A 24,182-nucleotide genomic window follows, 5' to 3' on the forward strand; every position below is an offset into this window, starting at 1 on the left:
GGAATCAGAAATAAAACTCAGCATCGACTGATGAAGCACGGCTGTGCTAAAGCCTAAACGACAAGGCTGTGTTATTTCCATAAAGCATCCAAGAGAATGAAAGGGGCGAGAACTGGGTGGAAAACGATTCGCTGAAAGATGTCCTGAGTAAAGTCGCGTAGCAATAAAAAGGTGGATCTCTTCCCACCCAGAGGCAAAAGAAGGTACTAAAGGTTTTCCAATGGTGTGGTCATGAAAAACCCCATTTAAAGATGAGCAAACTTCTTTATCGCCTCAGAAATCAGAGTAAAGCATCTGAAACCTAAGCTGTAGGAAATCCCGCTGTTCAAATGAACGATCCACTGTGACACTGAAACAGCGCTCACTTTCAGAGCAGGAGGCTGCCTGGCTTCACCCTCCCAGGCATTCAGTTCCGTGAAACAGACATTCCCTCAGCTGTATCAGAGACACAGATATTAGCTGTAATTATGGCCTGCTAATCTGGTGCACCCGTAGTCAAACAAACAGAATCAGCACCTTATCATTAGGATGGCCACGCAGTCTCTCTCTCTCTCACTGGTCTGGGAGACAGAAGACTTTTGAAGAGTTGACTGGCTCTTTCCAGCTTTGCCTCTATCTAATCTTCGAGGAGCTCAGTTTCTCCAAATGAAGAAATGTGTGCCACCCTCCCATCTCACAGAGTTGCTGGGAAAAACACAATAAAGGCAGTGTTTAAACATGTCATAACTGGGCACTGAATTGCTGTGCATGAATGTGTCCCATTCCACCTCCTCCCTCCCATGTACCCTGGGAAACTGGCATGGAATGGGGCACATTCTCTGCTTTTCTGTGCTTGCTTTTCCCAGGCCTTCTCTCCTTTCGGTTAAGCAAGTCTGAAGCCTTGGGAACATGCTGTCATATTTTAGATGCAGAGGACTATTTAAAGTTAAGTGATTGGTTTCTTGAAGAGTCCCTAATTCTTAATCAGAAAAATGAATCTCTAACAGTGGGAATTTCCAGTTAGCTGGAAGCTGGATGGAGAAAATGAAAGTGAAGGGAAGCCGGATATTAGAGATAACTTTGAGGAAAGGTCTTGTCAATAGTTCCTTGAGATCTTACCATAACAGGCAGACTTAACCTCATTTGTGAGCCCTTCCTCTGCACTTGTCTTTTTCCTTCTTCCCTCCCTACTGTCAACACGCCTTCCTTCCTTTTTTGAAATACAGTGTTTTTTTAGAGCAGTTTTAGATTTACAACAAAACTGAGGGCAAGGTACAGAGATTTCCCATGTATTCCCTGCCACTACACATGCATAGTTCCTGTTAATTTTTTTTTTTTTAAACCAAAGATGATCCTGTATTGACACATAATGATCACTCAAGTCCACAGTTTACCTTAGGATTCATCCTTGGTATTATATATCTATAGGTTTGGACAAATGTATAATGGCATATATTAATCATTAAAGTGTCATACAGAGTATTTTCATTGCCTAAAATACTCTGTCCTCTGTCTTTTCATCTGTCTCCTACCGTTTCCTCTGGCAACCACTGATCTTCTTATTGCCCCCATTTTTGCTCTTTCAAGAATGTCCTGTAGTTGGAAGAATGCCCTGTAGTTTTACAATTTTGTGTTTTAAATTTCAGATTGATTGCTTTCACTTAGTAATATGTATTGAAGTTTCCTCCATGTCTTTTCATGGATTGATAGCTCATTTCTTTTTTTAGCACTAAATAATATCCCATCGCTTCTCTGGTAGCTCAGCTGGTAAAGAATCCACCTGCAATAAAGGAGACCCCGATTTGATTCCTGGGTCAGGAAGATCCTCTGGAGAAGGGAATCCAGTACTCATGGGATTCCCTGCTGGCACAGACAGTAAAGAATCTCCTGAAATGTGGGAGACCTGGGTTTTATCCCTGGGTTGGGAAGATCCCCTGGAGGAGGGCATGGCAACCCACTCCAGTATTCGTGCCTAGAAAATTCCATGGACAGAGGAGCCTGGCAGGCTATAGTCCATGGACTCCAAAGAGTGGAACATGACGGAACAACTAACACTTTCACCTTCATTCATGAATGTAGAATATCTTTTCATTTACTTAGTTCTTTGATTTTGTTTATCAGAGTTTTGTAGTTTTCCTCAATCGTCTTGTACATATTTTGTTAGATTTGTTTTAATACTTAAGTGTTTCATTTTTGGAGGGTATTAGTATAAATGATATTATGTTTTTAATTTCAAATTCCACTTGTTCATTCTTGGTTTGTAGGAAATTGATTGACTCTTGTATATTAACCCCTTATCCTGCACTTTCCTCCATTTTTTAATCAATTATTTATAAACGTCTACCTTGTGCTAGCACAGTCTGTACTCCAGAAGCTCAGAGTTTAGTGAGCAAGGTAGATAAATAAGTATAAAAGTTAAAAACATGTGTGATTAGTCCAGTGTCATTTCATGGGTTTTACAATTAGCTACTGACATTTGATCTTCTGGGAAGATGACACAGCAGGAGATGAAATATGTGTTTCTTATGTGATATCTTCCTGTATGTGCTCTTGAAGGACTGTTGAACTTCCCACACTTTCTAAGTATTCTGTGTATATGTTTTTTTCTCTTTTTCAATTAGAGTATAATTGATTTACAACGTTTTGTTCATTTCTGCTGTGCAGAGAAGTGAATCAGCTATATGTACACATCTCTCCGGTCCCTCTTGGACTTCCCCACCCTATCTCACTTACCTAGGTCATCACAGAGCACTGAGCTGAGCTCCCCGTGCTATACAGCAGGTTCTTACTAGCTATCTGTTTTACACATAGTAGTGTATATATGCAGAGAAGGCAATGGCACCCCACTCCAGTACTCTTGCCTGGAAAATCCCGTGGATGGAGGAGTCTGGCAGGCTGCAGTCCATGGGGTCGCTGAGGGTCGGACACGACTGAACGACTTCACTCTCACTTTTCACTTTCATGCATTGGAGAAGGAAATAGCAACCCACTCCAGTGTTCTTGCCTGGAGAATCCCAGGGACGGGGGAGCCTGATGGGCTGCCATCTCTGGGGTCACACAGAGTCAGACACGACTGAAGCGATTTAGCAGCAGCAGCAGCAGCAGCAGCAGCAGTGTATATATGTCTATCCCAATCTCCCAGTTTGTCCCGCCCTCTCCTTCCCCACCTGTGTCCATATGTCCGTTCTCCATGTCTCCATATCTATTCGTGTCCTACAAATAGGTTCATCCGTACCATTTTTCTAGGTTTCACATATATTCGTTATTTATATCCACACATATATATCCACATATATGTGATATTTGTTTTTCTCTTTCTGAACCTTCTTACTCTGGTAAGTTGTTAAAAATTACATACTTAAATTCATTTGCATTAACAACTTTAACTTTGTTCTACTTTTGGTGGTCACTTTTTCATTGTTTCTTTATATCCTAAGTTTTTAAGAGAACTTTAAACACCAAAGTGAAAGAACTTCATGATGAGCTAGGAATTTAAAGTTTTTAAATTAAAATAGAAAAGATATTTTAGAAGAGATTCATGAACACTTTTTCTATATTTTTTTTCTAAAAAAATTACTATTTTGTCACATTCTTTCTTTAAAAATAAATTTGCCTGTTGGAGATAAATAAAAACCCAAACAAAAAGCCATCCCCCGCCTTCCTCAAAAAAAAAAAAAAAAAAAACCCCGAATAAGAGACATATGAAAGAGGTCCTTCAAAATGAACCTTGGTGGTCCAGGGAGACTTTCTGGAGAGGTATGAAGTGAGTCTTATAGTCTTATATTAGCCTCAGCCTTGCAATTTTTTTATGTCTGAGTTTTGTTTGTTGTAAAGTGGCAAGATAATTCTGATTCACAGAGATAAATAGTTGCAAGTATGACAGTTTTAAAATGTTATCTCAGGATGCTCTTTTATAAAAAGACATGGAAGAGAAGGTCGACACAAAAATGAAATTCTGGCTTGAGTGACTCTGAGGATGACAGCACCAACACCCAAAACTGAATATATGCCAGAGGGTAATTTCCAGAAAAGTGCAGCTTTTGACATTTTGTATTTAAGGTGTTTCATATCAGAAGATAGGAAGCAGCCTATAAGCATAGAAATAATTGGTTCATTGAAAATCAAACATGAATATATGTTTTAAAGTTGCAAGACCTCATTTTCCTCTGACATCTGGTGGCCTGCTTTTGATAAAATTTTAATGGTTTGTTTATGAAACTCTTCACTTCTGGAAGTTCATGCAGCTGCTCAGCTTGTTGTTCAGAATTCTGCTGCTTCATCATTTCAGATGAATCTAGACCAATGTCATTTTACATTTAGTGAAGTTAGAACGGTTCACAGAGGACCTTGTGTCCTTTCTGAATGTTACAAATGTCTAAGCTAGGTCATGCCACTGCTCTTCTCCCTTAGTCAAGCTGAATTAAAATGCGTTTATTTAATGAATGGCTTGTTATAGACAAAACTGTTCTTGATATTTCCTAGCAGTATGACACCATCACTATTCATTTACTTATTTAAATCCAGGGGAATTAGATGCTAGGTCCTTCTGTTATTTTTAAGGTAAATGATTGTATGACTTTGCTAGGGCTGCTATAACAAAGTACCAGGGACTCAGTTAGTGTCAGCGCTCAGTTACTCAGTCATGTCGACTCTGCAGTGCTACTGGCTATAGCCTGCCAGGCTCCTCTGTCTGTGGGATTTCCCAGGCAAGGATATTGGAGTGGATCTCCAGGGGATCTTCCTGATCCAGGGATTAGGTGGCTTAAATAGTAGATGTTTCTTTCTCATAGTCTGGAGATTGGAAGTCCAAGATTACAATCAAGGTCAAGATCAAGTTGTCTTGGACCAAGGTGATGGTTTGGTTTCCTCTCAGGCCCTTTTCCTTGACTTGCAGATAGATGACTGCCCTCTCCCTGCCTCTTATCATGGTCTTTTCTCTGTGTGAACCTCCTTGATGTCTCTGTGTTAAAATTTCCTCTTATTATAAAGACACTAGTCAGATTGGGTTAGGGCCCTCCTTAAAGGCCTTTAAAAAAATTTTTACTTTAAATATTTTATTTCCAAATATAGTCACATTCTGAGACACTGGTGGGAGGTTAGGACTTCAATACATAAACTTTGGGGGGTCACAGTTCACCCCATGTTATGAGGAAATATTTTGCCTTGGGTATTGTAAAAATGACAGTAGATTTAAGTTTTCTGTATAGCTTCACAGCTTCTTCATTTTGTTTGCATTATTTTTCATTTAAGACAGGAAAGACTTTATCCAAACCATCAGAGAAAAAATGGATAGCTTGAGTCTGTAACAAAGTATCATTTTTTATTTTATTTTATTTTTTTGTTTTTCTGTTTTATTTTATTTTATTTTTAAATTTTATTTTATTTTTAAACTCTACATAATTGTATTAGTTTCAGGATGGGGAACACATGTATACCTGTGGTGGATTCATTTTGATATTTGGCAAAACTAATACAATTATGTAAAGTTTAAAAAGTATCATTTTTTAAAGCATAGATCAATAATTGTATATGAGGATATACACTGCTTACATGCAAATTAACTGATTGGACCACAGCTTTTCCATGTTTAAAATAGAATAAACTCCCCTATAAAAGCAATACCTGTGTGACATTTTTAACTTGAGTATTTCTCTCCTTTTTCTTCTCCCTCTCCTTCAACAGAATCCACATCAGTCTCCACATAACCCCTCTCAAGGGCAGCTGTGTCCACACAGGCCTCAGAAACTCTCCCTCCTGCATGCCCTCACCCATGTACCAGTGAACAGAGGCACGCTTGGCAGGCATCAGGTCAAACTTGTGGTCCAGGCGAGCTCAGGCCTCAGCGATGGCTGTGGTGTTGCTCGGCATGCACACAGCTCACTGTCCTTTGGCCAGGTGTCTGCCAGGTGTCACAGTGGGAGGCTGGTAGCTAATGTCAACTCTGAAGCCAGTGGGGCACCATTCCACAAACTGGATGGTCTTGATGGTGACAGTGGCAGTACTGACATCTTTCATGGTACAACAGGCAGCGGGCCATGCAATTACCATGGTAAGGATCACATTTCACCATCTAGTTAGCTGGCTCAAAGCAAGCACTGGTGACCTCTGCTACAGAAAGCCTTTCATGGTGGGCTTTCTCAGCAGAAATGACAGGGGCATATGTGGCCAGGGGAAGTGGATGCAGGGATACGGCACCAGCTTTGTCTGGAATTCTGTCAGATCAACATTCAGGGTTCTAGGACTTCCCTGGTGGTCCAGTGGTTAAGACTCAGTCCTTCCACGGCAGGGGGCATGGGTTTGTTCCCTAATCAGGGAATTAAGATCTTGCAGTGCAACGTGGCCAAAATAAATAAAAACAAAAAACCCCAAAACATTCAGGGTTCCATCAAACCTTAGGGAAGCAGTTACAGAGGACAAAACTTGACCTATCAATCTGTTCAGGTTAGTATATGTTGGTTACTCAATATCAAGGTTTCTAAGACAGATGTCATAAGTGCCCTCATTGTCTACCATGAAAGCACAATCATCAGAGTGCTCTAGGGGGTGTGGATGGTGATGATGGAGTTGTAGGGCTCAACTACAGCTATGGAAACCTGGGGTCACTGAGTAAATGGAGAACTGCAGCTTGGACTTCTTGCCATAATCAATAGATATTCCATCAGCAAGGAGGTGAACCTAGAACCAGTTCTCCCACCAAAGTGGTGGAGAACCAAGAAGCCTTGAAGACCTGTGACTGGTCAGTCAGTTTCTGAATTTGGTCCATGATGAGGTTAGTGATCCCCTTGCCAGTCAGTTCAGTTCAGTCGCCCAGTCGTGTCCGACTCTTTGCGACCCCATGGACTGCAGCACATTAGGCTTCCCTGTCCATCACCAACTCCTGGAGCTTGCTAAAACTCATATCCATCGAGTCGGTGGTGCCATTCAAACATCTTGTCCTCTGTCATCCCCTTTTCCTCCTACCTTCAATCATTCCCAGCATCAGGGTCTTTTCCAATGAGTCAGTTCTTCGCATGAGGTGGCCGAAGTATTAGAGTTTCAGCTTCAGCAGCAGTCCTTGCAATGAATATTCAGGACTGATTTCCTTTAGGATCGACTGGTTTGATCTGCTTGCAGTCCAAGGGACTCTCAAGAATCTTCTCCAACAGCACAGTTCAAAAGCATCAATTCTTAGGCGCTCAGCTTTCTTTATGGTTGAACTGTCACCTTGCCAGTGGTGTACTGAAAAAATGTTGGGCATAGTTACAGGCAACATCTTCCTTGTCTGTGATGAGCTGCTCAAGATGGAAGAGCTGGCGGTACATGCCTGTGCGAACTTCATCCACGACTGTGAGTTCCAGGTCTGCAAAACTGCCCTAGGCACATGCCTCCCAGCACTTGTCTCTGTGAAGAAGATGATGAAGGAGTCATCTCCTTCCCCAGTGGTCTTGTCACTTGGCATCTGGCCATCAGACTGGGTGCCATGTTCAAGGCAGTAGCGCTCCCAGCCAGCAAAGCTCCTAGCCAGCAATGCTGATCTGGACACCATCCTGGCCAGCATGGATGCAGATGCACTGATACATGGTTGCTATTTTATGGCTGCCCAGCTGGATGGCAGAGAGGAGAAAAGGAGGTTGTTGTTTCTTACAGAGCAACTCTGAGGCAGTAGATGTAAGAGACCTGGGTTTGTTTGTATTCTTGAAGGGACTCAGAATCACTCTTTCCCTCCTCCACTGGAAAAAGGGAAGAACATCATCTTTTCTGGAACGTGTCATAGGTAATGCAGTATTACTTAGTCTTTTTACTGACCCACCATGTAGACACATAAGAGGGATATTACATAGCCACAACACATGAATGGTTTGCTAAGAGCTTGAGTTGTGAAATCCCTTACTTAAAAGCTGTATGACTTTGTCCAAACTAAGGATATCGTCTAAGCCACTTTAAAACAGAGATCTCTATAATACCATGACTTGAAAAGAGAGAAGTCTATTTTTCTCTCCTGTATCAGCTCACAGTGAAGTAATACACAGAGTGGGATGGGCAGATCAGTCTGTCCTTAAAAGATGGCTTCTATCTCTGGGTCCATCATGGCTGTTGCAGCTCTTGCCATCACATCTTCATCTCAGCCATCAGAAACAGAAAAAGGAGAAAGAAAAGCTTACCTGTATTTCTTTTAATGTCTAGGCTTGGCATATAAGTTCACTTATATCCCATTCGTAAGCAAGTCATATATACTCATTTAGTTGCAAAGATGGTGGAAAAATGTAACCTATAATGAAATGGCCATGGGTGCAGCTAAAACATGGGATTTTATTAATAAAGGAATAGAAGAATAATGAATATTGTTTAATGTTTTGGGTCCTGCAAAAGTGGAGCCTAAGTAAGGACTTGGATATAGCTAGTTCCAGTGCATTTACCTGAGAACTGATGCTATTGATCCCAGGAAACAGAGTGGGGAAATGCGAAGAGTAAGACAAGGAAAAGAGAAAGCCCATAAAGGGTGTGCTACCCAGATAGAAACCACTGTGGCAAAATGAGACTCATTTGCTCTGAGGGTTATTTGTAGAACCGCATAGAATGTGGCTCAGCAGTCCATGGGGTCACAAAGAGGTGAATATGACTTAGCGACTGAACAACAACAGAATTGTTCAGTGAAGGATGGGGAGGCTGGGGTATTTATCCACTGACTGCCATCCCTCATCATTTATTAACTCTCCTGTACTTCCAGGCTACAGCCCTGCTTAGACAGTAGAATACTGAAGCCAGAGCATTGCAATATTCATGCAAGCATTCACAAGAGTGGTACAAATGTCAAATGGGCCAAAGGGATGTGGCCCAGGGCATCTTAAGTGTCTGCTCCTAAATAGAAGTAAACCTCGAGTGAAAGGTGCTCAGTCATGTCCGACTCTTTGCAACGCCATGGACTGTAGCCCGCCAGGCTCCTCTGTCTATGGGGATTCTCCAGGCAAGAATACTGGAGTGGGTTGTCGTGCCCTTTTTCAAGGGATCTTCCCAATCCAGGGATAGAACTCAGGTCTCCCGCATTCCAGGTGGATTCTTTACCATCTGAGCCACCAGGGAAACCTCTTGACCTTTGTCCTAAATATGTCAGTGATGGATAACTGGGAAGGAGAGAGAAACAAAGTTCTCTCAGGTTATTTAAGGAGGAAAAAAACCTGGTTTGATCTCTTAGAGATAAGGAAATGACAGCACAAACCTAGATGGCTGGGGGGAAATTTTGTGCTGGGAAATTGTGGGAGCTAACTAAGGTGCTAGTACGAGTTATTTGGTGCTAGTCCTGGAGGACCTTGAATATCATCCTGGGAAGTTTAAATGGATATATAGACAAGTATATAGATTTTGAATATCTGAAAATAAATACTTCTGTAATGTGTGGATTTGTTGGGAGAGCCTGCAGGTAGAAGACCAGTTTTGAGATGGTTACAGTGATCTAAGCATGAGATGATGAAAGCTGAAACTAAGGTGAAGCTAGTATGGAGAACCAGGAAGAAAGTTTCAATTAAAAGAAAAAAAGTCGAGAAGGATACAATGGGAAAGGATAACAGGGTCAAAGAAGGTAAAAGTAAAAAAGTGGAATGACACAGGGGAAATAAAGGGATGGAGATTGGTGTGGGGGACAATGACTACATTGTTTCCATTAAGCTTACTTTAAAATGTGAAGAATTAAAATGTAAAAATTGAAGTAATATGAAATTTTCTAACTAGGAAATATCCCTGGACAATCATAGGAAAAAGGAAGAGTATGGTGGCAAATCAGATCATCATAAAGTGTTAACTGGTATCAGGAAGTTACCAAAGTTAAATTTTGACATTTTGCACCAGGTAGGCTTTAGAGTTGGTAATTAACTCTTCAGTTTGTTTTCAAGTCTCCTTACTTGATCCAAATCATTCTAGTTCAGAATAAGTATAGGACTTAAATACAGAAAATTGTAAGTAGTATTTTAATCTAAACTAGCCACATCTAATTCCGTCCTGAAAATGCAATATACACAAAATATTTATGCTAATATTTGGTTTTCAAAGCATCCAAAGTAGGAAAGGTTATCATTATTAAATGATCAAAACACTTCCTATTTCTTACCAAAGAAAATAAAAGCCTTATTACATTTTAACACATTATTGACCAGGGATTTTTGCAGGAGCTAATACCTATGGCGTTAATACATCTCTGATCAATAATGTGTTAAAATACTGAAAACAATACATTTTAGGCCAAACTGCATATGACCAATTGCTCTATTTCACCATTTTTAGGACAAAACCTTTAAAAAAATACTTGAAAAGTTACAGATGAGTTGCAAGAAAATTACAAAAATTTCTTGAATATCTTTTATCCAGATTTGCTATTTGCCACATTCACCTTATCACTCAGAGTCCCTTGGACTGCAAGGAGATCAAACCAGTCAATCCTACAGGAAATCAGTCCTGAATGTTCATTGGAAGGAATGATGTTGAAGCTGAAACTCCAATACTTTGGCCACTTTATGTGAAGAGCTGACTCATTGGAAAAGACCCTGGTGCTGGGAAAGATTGAAGGCAGGAGGAGAAGAAGACAACAGAGAATGAGATGGTTGGATGGCATCATCAACTCGATGGACATAAGTTTGAGCAAGCTGCAGGAGTTGGTGATGGACAGGAAAGCCTGCCATGCAGTGTGAGGGGTCACAAAGAGTTGGACACGACTGAGAAACATTTATAATATATGTTACTATTAATTTTTCCCTAAATTATATAAAAGTTAGTTATAGATATCATATCCTTTTATTTATTTCTAAACACTTCAATATTCATTTCTTAATAAGGACATTTCCTCACATAACCACAGTCCAATGATCACAGTTAAGAAGTTTAGTACTATGACCTAATATACTGTCAATATTCAAATTCTGCCAATTATTCAATAATGAGAAACCTATATGCAGATCAGGAGGCAACAGTTAGAACTGGACATGAAACAACAGACATGTTCCAAATAGGAAAAGGAGGACATCAAGGCTGTATATTGTCACCCTGCTTATTTAACTTGTATGCAGAGTACATTATGAGAAACGCTGGGCTGGAGGAAGCACAAGTTGGAATCAAGATTGCTGGGAGAAAGATCAATAACTTGAGATATGCAGATGACACCATCCTTATGGCAGAAAGTGAAGAAGAACTAAAGAGCCTCTTGACGAAAGTGAAAGAGGAGAGTGAAAAAGTTGGCTTAAAGCTCAACATTCAGAAAACGAAGATCATGGCATCTGGTCCCATCACTTCATGGCAAATAGATGGTGAAACAGTGGAAACAGTGGCTGACTTTATTTTCTTGGGCTCCAAAATCACTGCAGATGGTGACTGCAGTCATGAAATTAAAAGACCCTTACTCCTTGGAAAGTAAGTTATGACCAACCTAGACAGCATATTAAAAAGCATAGATATTACTTTGCCAACAAAAGTCTATCTAGTCAAGGCTATGGGTTTTCCAGTAGTCATGTATGGATGTGAGAGTTGGACTATAAAGAAAGCTGAGTGCTGAAGAATTGATGCTTTTGAACTGTGGTGTTGGAGAAGACTCTTGAGAGTCCCTTGGTGCAGGGAGCGAGCTCCGCCCCTGGCAAAGGTCTTGAGGAAGGAGGCTTGGCATACGCAAAGGCGGGATCCAGCCTCAGGAGTCTCCCTGGAAATTCTCGAGCATCTACCCCCAAAACCAGAGTCTGCCTACTTTCTGCTTTGTGCTTTCACGTACACCTCTGACTTTACAGGGGGCTGTCCCCCACTACCTCTCTCTGAAAAAAGAGTTAGCTTACAGCTCCAGTTAATAATTCCTGGGTGTGACAGTGTTTCAACCTACAAACTCCTTTGGAAGTCTTCTAGCCTGCCTGAATAGGTTTTTCCGGCCACATGTGATTGCTCAGAGCCTCCCAACTGTGAGAGGCATGAGATGTTCTAAACTGTCTAAATACAGATTCCTTTGAGCAGTTAAAAGATTGATTAGAAATTGTATTGGTGAAGGGATTTTCACTTCTTGGGCCAATGTTTGCTGCTAAGTTTCCATATCCCTTACCTGCTGTGTCCCTGGCGGTGTATTGATTAATATAATTGGTGTAAATAGTAGCTTTAATGTTTGTAACCTGGGACCCTTGAGTTAATTCTTTTTCTTGTTATAGCCCACCACACCTTTGCTCTGTAGGAATGCAACTTTATCTAATGCTTTTGGAGGGTGGCTCCTGACCAATCACCTTTAGAGAAAAATAAGTTTTCTGAAGAAAGGGTCTTAAAATGTTAACAGGCCTCCGGGCCAGAAGATGATGCAAATCACCTAAGCTTTTGCATATGATAAGTCTGCAGGAAGAAAGCCTGGCTTACTGCATGACTCTACCCCTTCCCCCATTATCCTCTATGCATAACTTAAGGTATAAAAACTACTTTGGAAAATAAAGTGCGGGCCTTGTTCACCGAAACTTGGTTTCACCATGTCGTTCTTTCTCTTGCCTTCTGGCTGAATTATTCAGCCTCTTTTCTCCACTGAATTTCCTCACTGAGCTATCCTTATTCTATTACTCTTTATATTCTTAATTAAAGTTTAATTAAGCAGTTGTCCCTTGGACTACAAGGAGATCCAACCGGTCTATCCTAAAGGAGATCAGTCCTGAGTGTTCATTGGTAGGACTGATGTTAAGCTGAAACTCCAATACTTTGGCCACCTGATGTGAAGAGCTGACTCATTTGAAAAGACCCTGATGCTGGGAAAGGTTGAGGGCAGGAGGAGAAGGGGACAACAGAGGATGAGATGGTTGGATGGCATCACCAACTCAATGGACATGGGTTTGGGTGAACTCCAGGAGTTGGTGATGGACAGGGAGGCCTGGTGTGCTGCGGTTCATGGGGTTGCAAAGAGTCGGACATGACTGAGCTACTGAACTGAACTGAACTGATTCAATAATGTCCTTTAAAGCATCCTCCCTTGCCTTCAATATCCAATATAGGATATTTAATTGCATTTAATTATCATATCTCTTTTAGTCTCTGTATTACTTATCTATTACTGCATATGACTTACTCCAAAATTTAAACTTAAAATAATAAATATCAACTGTATATTAATCTTATATCCTGCAACTTTACTGACTTCACTTATTAGTTCCAATAGTTTTTTTGGTGGAGACTTTAGGGTTTTCTACAGATAGCATCAGGTCATCTACAAATGAATTGTAGGTCCCTGGTGGCTCAGATAGTAAGGAATCTGCCTGCAATGCAGGAGACTTGAGTTTGATCCCTGGGTGGGGAGGATCCCCTGGAGAAGGAACGGCAACCCACTTCAGTATTCTTGTCTGGGAAATTCCATGGACAGAGGAACCTGGCAGGTTACAATCTATGGGGTTGCAAAGAGTTGGTCAAAAGTGAGAGACTCACTCTTTCACTTTCACTTTTATCTCCAAATAGAAACAGTTTTACTTCTTCTTTTCCAATTTGGATGCTTTTATTTCTTTTTCTGGCCTGATGCTGTGGCTAGGACTTTCAATACTATGTTAAATGGAAGTGTCAAAATTGGGCATCCTTGTCTTGCTCTTGATTTTAGAGGAAAAGCTTTCAACTTTTCATCATCATGTGTGCTGTTAACTGTAGGTTTCTCATATATGGCCTTTATTATGTTGAGATATGTTCCCTCTATAGGACTTTCGATGAGAGTTTATGTCATAAATGGATGTTGAATTTTGTCAAATGCCTTTTCTAAATCTTTTGAGATGATCATGATTCAGAGAGTAAAGAATCTTCCTGCAGTGTAGGAAACTCAGTTTCGATCCCTGGGTCAGGAAGATCCCCTGGAGAAGGGAACAGCTACCCACTTCAGTATTCTTGCCTGGAGAATTCCGTGGACAGAGGATCCTGGCGGGCTACAGTTCATGGGGTCACAAAGAGTTGGACATGACTGAGTGACTAACACCCTTACTTTTCACTTTGAGATGCTCATGTGATTTTTATCTATCCTTTTGTTAATATGGTGAGTTCCATTGATTGATTTGCCCATATTGCATCCCTAGAATAAATCCCACTTGATCAAGGACTGTGATCATTTTTATGTATTGTTGAATTCAGTTTGCTGATAGTTTGCTGATTATTTTTATATTTATATTCCCCAGAGATGTTGGCCTGTGATTTTCTTTCAAGTAATATCCTTGTCTGGTTTTGGTATCAGGGTAATACGACATCAAAGAATAAATTTGGGAGTGTTCCCTCCTTTTCAGTTTTTTGGAATAGTTTGAGAAGGATAGGCATTAGTTCTTCTTTATATGTTTGGTAGAATTGCCCTGTGAAGCTGTCCAGTCTTGTACTTTTGTTTGCTTGGAGTTTTTTGACTACTAATTCTTTAAAAAATTTTTTTTTTTTAGTGAGCTGTGTGGCACATGGGAGCTTAGTTCCCTGACCAGGGATATGAACCCATATCCCCTGCATTGCAAGGTAGATTCTTAACCTCTGTACCATCAGGGAAGTCCCCAAAAGCATTTAGTTTTTTAACCAATAAACATTGCACTAGTTTAGAGTTTCCTAAATTGTTTTGGTTCATGGTACCATTAGTGTCTCAATAATTTTTTCCCACAACCTACCTGGGCCAAAAGAAATACCTAACAGTTCCATTTGTTAAACTGTTAGCTTTAAACACCTTAGTAAGTGTTCATGTTTTAACAACCAAGTAGCCATTTATAAAGCATGAAAGTGAAAGTCGCTCAGTCACTCTTTGTGACCCATGGACTGGGGCCTGCCGAGCTCCTCTGTCCATGGAATTCTCCAGGCAACAATACTGAAGTGGGTTGCCATTCCCTTCTCCAGGGGATCTTCCCAACCCAGGGATTGAATGCAGGGCTCCCAAATTGCAAGTGGATTCTTTACCATTTATTTGAGCCACCAGGGAAGCCCTTTATAAAGCATATATATGTACCTAAAGAAAAAGTGTTTAGTTTCATCTTGAATAGACACAGTTACTAACAGGATGGGTGTACCTACTGGGTACAGTCCAACTTCACTAACCTTGGAATATTTGGACACTGCACTCTCATTTCCTGTTACCCATTGATTTTCACGTGGTCCTTGCTTTTTATTGCAGCCATCATGGAAAGCCCAGCTTTGCAAAGAAAGAAATGTCTTTGAAAGGAGTGTAGCACAATCTAATGATAATGTGAATCACTTCAAGGGTAGTAGTATCTGACAGATGCTGCTATGCTGTCCTTGAAAATTTTAAATATCTTGTTGGGTCCCCTAGATTACCTCAGGTCATAGTTTGGGAACTGCAGTACTAGCTGATGGAAGATTAAAAGAGAAATAAGGAGACCAATTATACTCCTGCATGTAGAAACATGGTCAAGTAGGTATTCCATAAGGTGGAGTATCACAACCAAGATGCAGTGGACATTTTTTTGTTTTTGTGTTTGGTCTGTTTGGTTTTGGTATTTGAAGCCCTGACTTGTGGTTGTGTTTTTGCTGGACCGGTTCTGTGGTATGATTTTGGCTGTGGTTTCAGTGATACCCTTTCACCACCTTTTTTTCTCATTCTGAACATAGATCTCTAGTCTTCCTGAGAATGTGGGAAACCTGATATTCTTCCAGTAAATTTCTTTCTCTGATTGCCAGCTCAAATACTCAAAGTTGGGACAAATAAAAAGGAATGTGACCCAAGATTTCCAGTACTGGAAGAGAGGCAAGGTTATACAGGGTATATTGCACTGATGTCACCAGACAGAAGGCACATCTCACTACTTCCTCTCCTTGCTGTCTGATGACATCAGAGGTCTGTGATAAATGTTAGGCAGATGAAAGGATGAATTTTAGGTAGAGTTATCCAAGTAGGGGAAAAAAGGATGCACAAGATTTACTTAGATGATAGATGCTTTTGGTAAACCCAGAAGTCATTAAATGTTTCTCACTAGCAAATATTCCAGAAGGCCAGATCTAGAGGTGTGTATTAGGAAACTAAATATCTGGCTCAGAAAGCAAGAGGAAAGGAAAACGTGTCTACCTTCATCAACTCATGAAGCAGGCGAATGAGTGAAACTCAGAAAGGCCTCTTTGAAAGAGCAAATGAACAACATTAGGAAATGGAATCCTAGAAGCATGTCATAAAGAAAACATTGTAGCAGAAAGAATTGCTCTACTGTTTTGAGTTAATGTAAGTTCCTCAAGATGAAAAGCAGGTTTGGAGATACACCAAGCAGAAGACATTAGCCTTTCCTTGTTTCAATAGAATAGAATAGGACATGAGTTTTTAGCATATGAACTCTCAGTGAAATAGATGAAATCTGTAGTTTTGAAGTTGACAGGTGGTTCTGGCTTCCATGAAATGAAGCAGTTTCTGATGTGATTCATTTTGTCCTTGGTAAGTGAAATCATGATGTCATGTATACATGCCATTGTTAGGTACACACAGGCTCGTGACATTTCCATGCTCATAGGGAAGCTATGTGGCGGGAGCAGTTGGTACAAGAGCCTTTCAAATAGTAAGCAACATTATAATTTATATTACTTATTCAAGAATAATGACTGAGTAGAGCAATGCTCTTAAAGGCACATGCTTGACCTTAATGTAAAATATCACATCGTTTCTCAAAACTCAGTTTAAAACCAGTTGCCTAAGTTGTTTTAATTATGCTTTAGGGTTCTAACCTATCCACCCATCTTGACCTATTTGATATTGTTGTTGTTTAGTTGCCAAGCTGTGCCCTAATGTTTTGAGATCCCATGGATTGTAGCCCGCCAGGTTCCTCTGTCCATGAGATTTCCCAGGCCAAGAATATTGGAGTGGGAGCCATTTCCTTCTCCAGGGGATCTTCCTGACCCAGGGATTGAAACCATGTCTCCTTCATCTCCTGCACTGGCAGGCAGATTCTGGTATGCTTTATGTAAACTGTGTTGTCTGTGTTCTTATAAATCAAGTTCTTGTATACCAACTTTTTCTCTCCACCATGGATAGAAGCTAGTTGTATTCAGAAAAGAAAACTCTTACCCTGTTGTAATACCAGGGGAGTATCATGCTTTTCTACTGTTGAAATTGGGCATTATGAGGTAATCGGGTGTGAATTTGGATTAAGATTCAATTACTGGGCTCATTTTTCCTTTCAAAATGATCAAAAGACAGAGAAGGAAACCAACAGGTTGAGAAAGAGCCCCTGTAAGTTAAAGGAAGTTGTCTGATAAGAGATGAATACTGATGCAATGAGTCAGCCAAGACACATGAGTCTTCCTCTGGGTACTTGGCATAAAACATTTCAGGGAAACATTCTTATGTCTTTAGCAAATAAACGTGGGCAGAACTTCCTCACAATTGATAGCAATCTGCATTTCCAGTATTATATCCTACCATTTCTTCCTACATAGTCTAAACAACCATTTTATGAAGTTCCTTATGGTTTTCTTTCCATGCCAGGACCTTTTGTGACTGTTTTTTGCTCCTGCAATGTTTCTTTAATCATACCCTTAATCTTCTTCCTCTTTGCAAGCATGCTTAGTCTATTCAGTCATGTCTGACTCTTTTATGATCCTATGCACTGTAGCCCTCCAGGCTCCTCTATCCATGGGATTCTCCAGGCAAAAATACTGGAGTGGGTTGCCATACCCTCCTCCAGGGGATCTTCCCAACCCAGCAATTGAATCCATGTCTCCTGCATTTCCTGCATTGCAGTGGATTCTTTACCCACTGAGAAACCTGGGAAGCCCTCTTCCTCTTTTAGTTCAGTTTTAGTTCAGTCACTCAGTCGTGTTGGACTCTTTGCAACCCCATGAATCTCAGCACGCCAGGCCTCCCTGTCCATCACCAACTCCCGGAGTTCACTCAGACTCATGTCCATCGAGTCAGTGATGCCATCCAGCCATCTCATCCTCTGTTGTCCCCTTCTTCTCCTGCCCCCAATCCCTCCCAGCATCAGAGTCTTTTCCAATGAGTCCACTCTTCGCATGAGGTGGCCAAAGTATTGGAGTTTCAGCTTTAGCATCATTCCTTCCAAAGAAATCCCAGGGCTGATCTCCTTCAGAATGGACTGCTTGGATCTCCTTGCAGTCCAAGAGACTCTCAAGAGTCTTCTCCAACACTACAGTTCAAAAGCGTCAATTCTTTGGCGCTCAGCCTTCTTCACAATCCAACTCTCACATCCATACATGACCACAGGAAAAACCATAGCCTTGACTAAATGGACCTTTGTTGGCAAAGTAATGTCTCTGCTTTTGAATATGCTATCTAGGTTGGACATAACTTTCCTTCCAAGGAGTAAGCGTCTTTTAATTTCATGGCTGCAGTCACCATCTGCAGTGATTTTGGAGTCCAAAATTTGTTCCATCAGTGGTGCCCCGACAATGCTTGCTTCATAACTCTGTAAAGGCATATAATTAACCACTCAGTTGTGTCTGACTCTTTGCAATCCTGTGGACTGTAGCTTGCCAGGCTCCTCTGTCCATGGGATTCTCCAGGCAAGGAGACTGGAGTGGGTTGCCATTCCCTTCTCCAGGGCATCTTCCCAATCCAGGGATTGAACCCAGGTCTCCTACATTGCAGGTAGATTCTTTACCATCTGAGTCACCAGGGAAGCATAGGATCAACTTTATTGTACTGTTTGTTTGTGTTGTACCTTGATAGGCAGAGTCTATTGCTTAGTCAATTTTGTTCTTGCCATATTACAGGCACACTCAAAATGTCAAATTGCAGCCTATATATTCACGTATAAATGGCCATACCTATTGTTTAGAATATTTTAAGCTTAAAATCTTGTGTTTCTCTTGATTTTCATATTTAGAGTGGTGTCATTTGCTCTTTTGTAAGTGGTCTATGGAGACAGTCACTTAAATTCACTGAACGCTTTGTTTCATCTATTAAAAGTTGTATTTTTCTACATGACTGCTAACATGTCTTACATCCTGTTTTTTTTTTTTTTTTACTTGGATGCATCAGGTCTTAGTTGTGTCATGTGGGATCTAGATCCCTGAAAAGGGAATGAACATGGTCCCCTCGCATTGGGAATGCAGGGTCTTAGCCACTGGACCACCAGGGAAGTCCCCTAAGACGTCTTATATCCTTAGCTTATAATCAGGCCTTTCAGGGTAATCCTGGATGAATTACTTAGTCTCTTTATGACATGAAGAAAACACTTCCAAATTCAGAAGGTGGTTGTGAGTATCAAATGGGACAACATCTGGAATGCATTTCGATTGGTTCAGTAAATAAATGTTTATTGAGCAGCTGTGTAGGTTCCAGGGACTGTGGTAGGCACTAGAGATGACTAAGATACAGTCTCAAGTCTGGGACAAGTTACAGCCTAGAAGCCTTGCCTTGTACATCATATGGACTCAGTAACTGCTTGTTTCCTTGTACCTTTTTCTCCCTGGTCTATCAGATGTTTCATGCTGGTATTTGGACTGGAATGGGGAGACAGCTTTACATTTTGCATTTACTTGTCACATGATCTTTAAATACAGTAATGAATCTTACTTCAAGAGGTAAAGCTAAAGTACAATTCATTTCTTAATAGCGAAAGGGATGGTGTCCTTTGGAAAGAACAAGGTCAGATAAGAGCAGCCCTCCATCAGATGGGAGTTGCGTGCTCTTGGAAGAAGAATGTGTGGGAGTGACTGGCTCCATACTGTCTCAGCCTGAGAACAGCATTCAAGATTTTCTTATAAAAAAAAAAAAAAAAATCTCTGTTTCATTAGCAAAGCAAACCCAGTGACTAATTTTCCTAACACATCAGTTTTATACTTGTGTTACACACCATAAAACAATTGCTTAAGAAGTTTCTCCTGGTATTTTCAAAACAAGCCATCCAGTGCACTTGGCCTCCAGGAAAGCTGCCCACACTATTTAAACACATACACTGGCCGATCAGTTTTGACACATCCATCCTGCGTTACTGGTTTGCCTCACTTCACTTCATTTACCATCTTGTCTCTGCGGCAGTCATTTACATGTACGTCAAGTTGTGGCTGCATGATGGGAGATTCCTTACTGAAGATGAGCAATCCAGTGATTTATTCACAAAGATGTACTTAACTATTTAAAGTTTTTAATATTCTGAGAAAAGAAAATCAGAAAATGCTGAACTTCTCTTTTAAAGCATCAACTGTTGCCCCTTGTGGAGTTTGGCTAAGTGTTAATATAGTGAATTATACCAATAACATATGATGGACAATTAACTCTCAAAGTTGGGGAGGGAATTCTTGGTAGAAGAATCTTCAAAAGTATAGAGTTAAAAAGGAGTGTTCAAGGATGTCGCAGATGGATCAGTAGTAGGAATGTAAAGTGGGCAATGAAGCTGGTACCACTGATTGTGCATGGTTGCTCAGTTTTGTCTGACTCTTTGTGACCCCATAACCTATAGCCAGCCAGGCTCCACTGTCCTTGAGATTTTCCCAGCAAGGATATTGGAGTGGGTTGCCATTTCCTCTTCCAGGGGAGCTTCCCTCGTCTAGGGATCGAACCCATGTGTACTGCATTGGTAGGCGGATTTTTACCACTGAGCCATCTGGGAATCCCACCACTGACTGTTCAGTTCAGTTCAATTCAGTTCAGTCATTCAGTTGTGTCCCCATGGACTGTAGCACGCCTGGCTTCCCTGTCCATCACCAACTCCTAGACCCTGCTCAAACTCATGTCCATCAAATCAGTGGTGCCGTCCAACCATCTCATCCTCTGTTGTCCATTTCTCCTCCTGCCTTCAATACTGCAGTTTTTCCCATCAGGTGCCCCAAGTATTAGAGTTTCAGCTTCAGCACCAGTCCTTCCAATACACGTTCAGGACTGATTTCTTTTAGGATTTACTTGTTTGATCTCCTGCAGTCCAAGGGACTCTCAAGAGTCTTCTCCAACACCACAGTTCAAAAGCATCAATTCTTCGGCGCTCAACTTGTTTGTAGTCCAACTCTCACATCTATATGTGACTACAGAAAAAACCATGGCTTTGACAATATGGACCTTTGTTGGCAAAGTAATATCTCTGGTTTTTAATATGCTGTCTACGTTGGTCATAACTTTTCTTCCAAGGAGCAAGCGTCTTTTAAATTCATGGCTGCAGTCACAATCTGCAGTGATTTTGGAGCCCCCCCCAAATAAAATCTCTCACTGTTTCCATTGTGTTCCCATCTATTTGCCATGAAGTGATGGGACCAGATGCCATGATCTTAGTTTTCTGAATGTTGAGCTTTAAGCCAACTTTCTCATTCTCATCTTTCACTTTCATCAGAAGGCTCTTTAGTTCTTTACTTTCTGCCATAAGTGTGGTGTCATCTGCATATCTGAGATTATTGATATTTCTCCCGGCAATCCTGATTTCAGCTTGTACTTCATCCAGTCCAGCATTTCTCATGATGTACTCTGCATATAAATTAAATAAGCAGGGTGACAATATACAGCCTTGACATACTCTTTTCCCGATTTGGAACCAGTCTTTTGTTCCATGTCCAGTTCTAACTGTTGCTTCCTGACCTGCATACAGATTTCTCAGGAGGCAGGTCAGGTAGTGTGGTATTCCCATCTCTTTCAGAATTTTCCACAGTTTATTGTGATCCACACAGTCAAAGGCTTTGATGTAGTCAATAAAGCAGAATTAGATGTTTTCCTGGAACTTTTTTGCTTTCTCAGTGATTCAGCAGATGTTGACAATTTGATTTCTGGTTTCTTTGCCTTTTCTAAATTCATCTTGAACATCTAGAAGTTCATGGTTCATGTACTGTTAAAGCCTGGCTTGGAGAATTTTGAACATTACTTCACTAGTGTGTGAGATGAGTGCAATTGTGCGGTAGTTCCATTGGCTGTGCCTGCACGGAAATAGTTCTTTATGTAGTTCTAAAGGTCCGTCTAGTCAAGGCTATGGTTTTTCCTGTGGTCATGTATGGATGTGAGAGTTGGACTGCGAAGAAGGCTGAGCTCTGAAGAATTGATGCTTTTGAACTGTGGTGTTGGAGAAGACTCTTGAGAGTCCCTTGGACTCATAGGAGATCCAACCAGTCCATTCTGAAGGAGATCAGACCTGGGATTTCTTTGGAAGGACTGATGCTAAAGCTGAAACTCCAGTACTTTGGCCACCTCATGTGAAGAGTTGACTCATTGGAAAAGACTCTGATGCTGGAAGGGATTGAGGGCAGGAGGAGAAGGGGACGACAGAGGATGAGATGGCTGGATGGCATCACTGACTCAATGGACGTGAGTCTGAGTGAACTCCGGGAGTTGGTGATGGACAGGGAGGCCTGGCGTGCTGCGATTCATGGGGTCGCAAAGAGTTGGACATGACTGAGCAACTGAACTGAACTGAAGGAATTGAGACATTGTTTTGTGTGTGGAACCACTAAATATTTTTAAATAGCATAGTGTTAGATCTTGCATTTCTGTTGATTATCATTGGTCCGTCTGCCCACCTATCTCTATGCCCACCTTGCCTCTGTGCTGCAATAGCTGTCAGAACTTTCAGACTTACCAGCCCAAGTACCATTCATGGACTCCAGCTTTAACATGTAGGACTTACAGCCCTAACTCTGGAGCAACATGACATTTAGGATGCACAGCTGGAGGAGAATCTCTGCGATCTTAGGGGAAAGAGTGTGATGACTGTCCTGAACCCTCAACAAGTAACCACAAGTTTCCTGTGATTTTGTAAGACAGAAAGAAATGTGCTTGCAGCACTTAGCTTCATTTGCAATTGCGAGGATTCTGTTCCCATGTGAACATTATACTATTTTTTTTTTTTTTTTGTAGCTGTGGAATGGGGCATGCAGGATCTTAGTTCTCCAACCAGGGCTTGAACCCATGACCCTGCAGTGGAAATGCTGAGTCTTAACCACTGGACTGCCAGAGTAGTCCCCCATGTGAACCTTATGAATTGACTAACTAGTGTGTTAGTCAATCAAGTGGCACCAATGCAAACCTGATTCTTTGAAAGAAAGCCAAAAGTTTGCTTATTCAGATAATTGAATAAGTTTGCTCATTGTTTGCTCCCCATTCTGAACCTATCACTTTAAGCGAAGACGCTGAGGAAATTTCACAGATGCATGCAAGTCAGGGAAGTCATGGTATACTCCCCAGCAGCTGCTCCCATTGGGAAACAGAAATGTCATAAGGAGAGTTGACCTCAGCCCAAGAATTGATATGTCTTGTCTAAAAGAAGCAGTGTTTTCTTGCTGGTGATGGGTTTACAAGTGGTAGGTGACCCAATCCTAGTCAATGAGATGCAAGAAGAGATTTCCAGAAAGTGTTCTGAAAGTGCTGGATGAGAAATCAGTCTCTTTATCTATAGCTGATTGTGAGCAGGGACCACATAGCTAGATTGTACTGGAAACTGTCTTGTATGCATGTGTCTCTCCCTCTTGGACCTCCCTCCCTATTCCTACATCCCACCCCTCTAGGTCATCACAGAGCACCGAGCTGAGCTCCCTGTACTATAGAGCAGCTTCCCACTAGCTATCTGTTTTACGCATGGTAGTATATATATGCTAATCCCATTCATCCCACCATCCTCTGAGTCAACTGCTCCTGAAACCCATTCTACCTCTGGGCTTTTATGGTTTAGTTGCTAAGTTGTGTCCGACTCTTGGGACACTGTGGACTGTAGCCTGCCAGGCTCCTCTGTCCATGGATTCTCCAGGCAAGAATACTGGAGTGGGTTGCCATTTCCTTTTTCAGGATAATCAAAACTTTTCTTTAAACCAAAATACTTTAAATGTTTATTTTTTTTATTCCTTTTCTAGTTTATTGTGTAATGTCACTCCTTTCAGAATCACGCATCTCAGCTCTGTTGCTTTCTCCCCCAGTCATCCCCTGACTCTTAGGTTATTGTTCTGTACTTAGGATGCTGACACCTGACTGATATGTCTTCACTGTCAAAATCCTGCCATCGTCCTGGGTAACTTCAATATCCTCCTATGCTGTGTCCAGCATCCTTACATCAGGGACTGTGGATCCCTACTCTGATGACTTTCACCTCCATTCCTCCCCAGCACTGATTTCTGAAGTCACATTATCTTATTTGCTGTTTAACTTTCTGACCATGAAGTTCTGTGCCCATCACTTCTCCCACCTCTCCCACTTCCTCCTTTTCAACTAATTCTGTTTTTTTTTGCCTCATTGTACCCTCCAGCTCTGGCTTCCTTCCAGGTTTCCCATTTGTTCAGTTTCTTCTTAGTTTCACTTTCCTCTCTAAACTGGCCCAGAACCTACATTTCCACATCCCTATTTATCATCCTCTTATCAGCACCCTGCT

At 41.2% G+C, this 24,182-nt stretch overlaps 1 pseudogene; it reads right to left on the reverse strand.

Annotated features, from left to right (window-relative positions):
• Positions 1-5,614: 5,614 nt before the first annotated feature.
• On the reverse strand, positions 5,615-7,538 carry LOC113897511 (annotated as a pseudogene).
• Between the last annotated feature and the right edge of the window lie 16,644 nt (positions 7,539-24,182).

Source organism: Bos indicus x Bos taurus, chromosome 1, assembly GCF_003369695.1.
Source record: "Bos indicus x Bos taurus breed Angus x Brahman F1 hybrid chromosome 1, Bos_hybrid_MaternalHap_v2.0, whole genome shotgun sequence".
In the NCBI taxonomy this organism is placed as follows: Eukaryota; Metazoa; Chordata; class Mammalia; order Artiodactyla; family Bovidae; genus Bos; species Bos indicus x Bos taurus.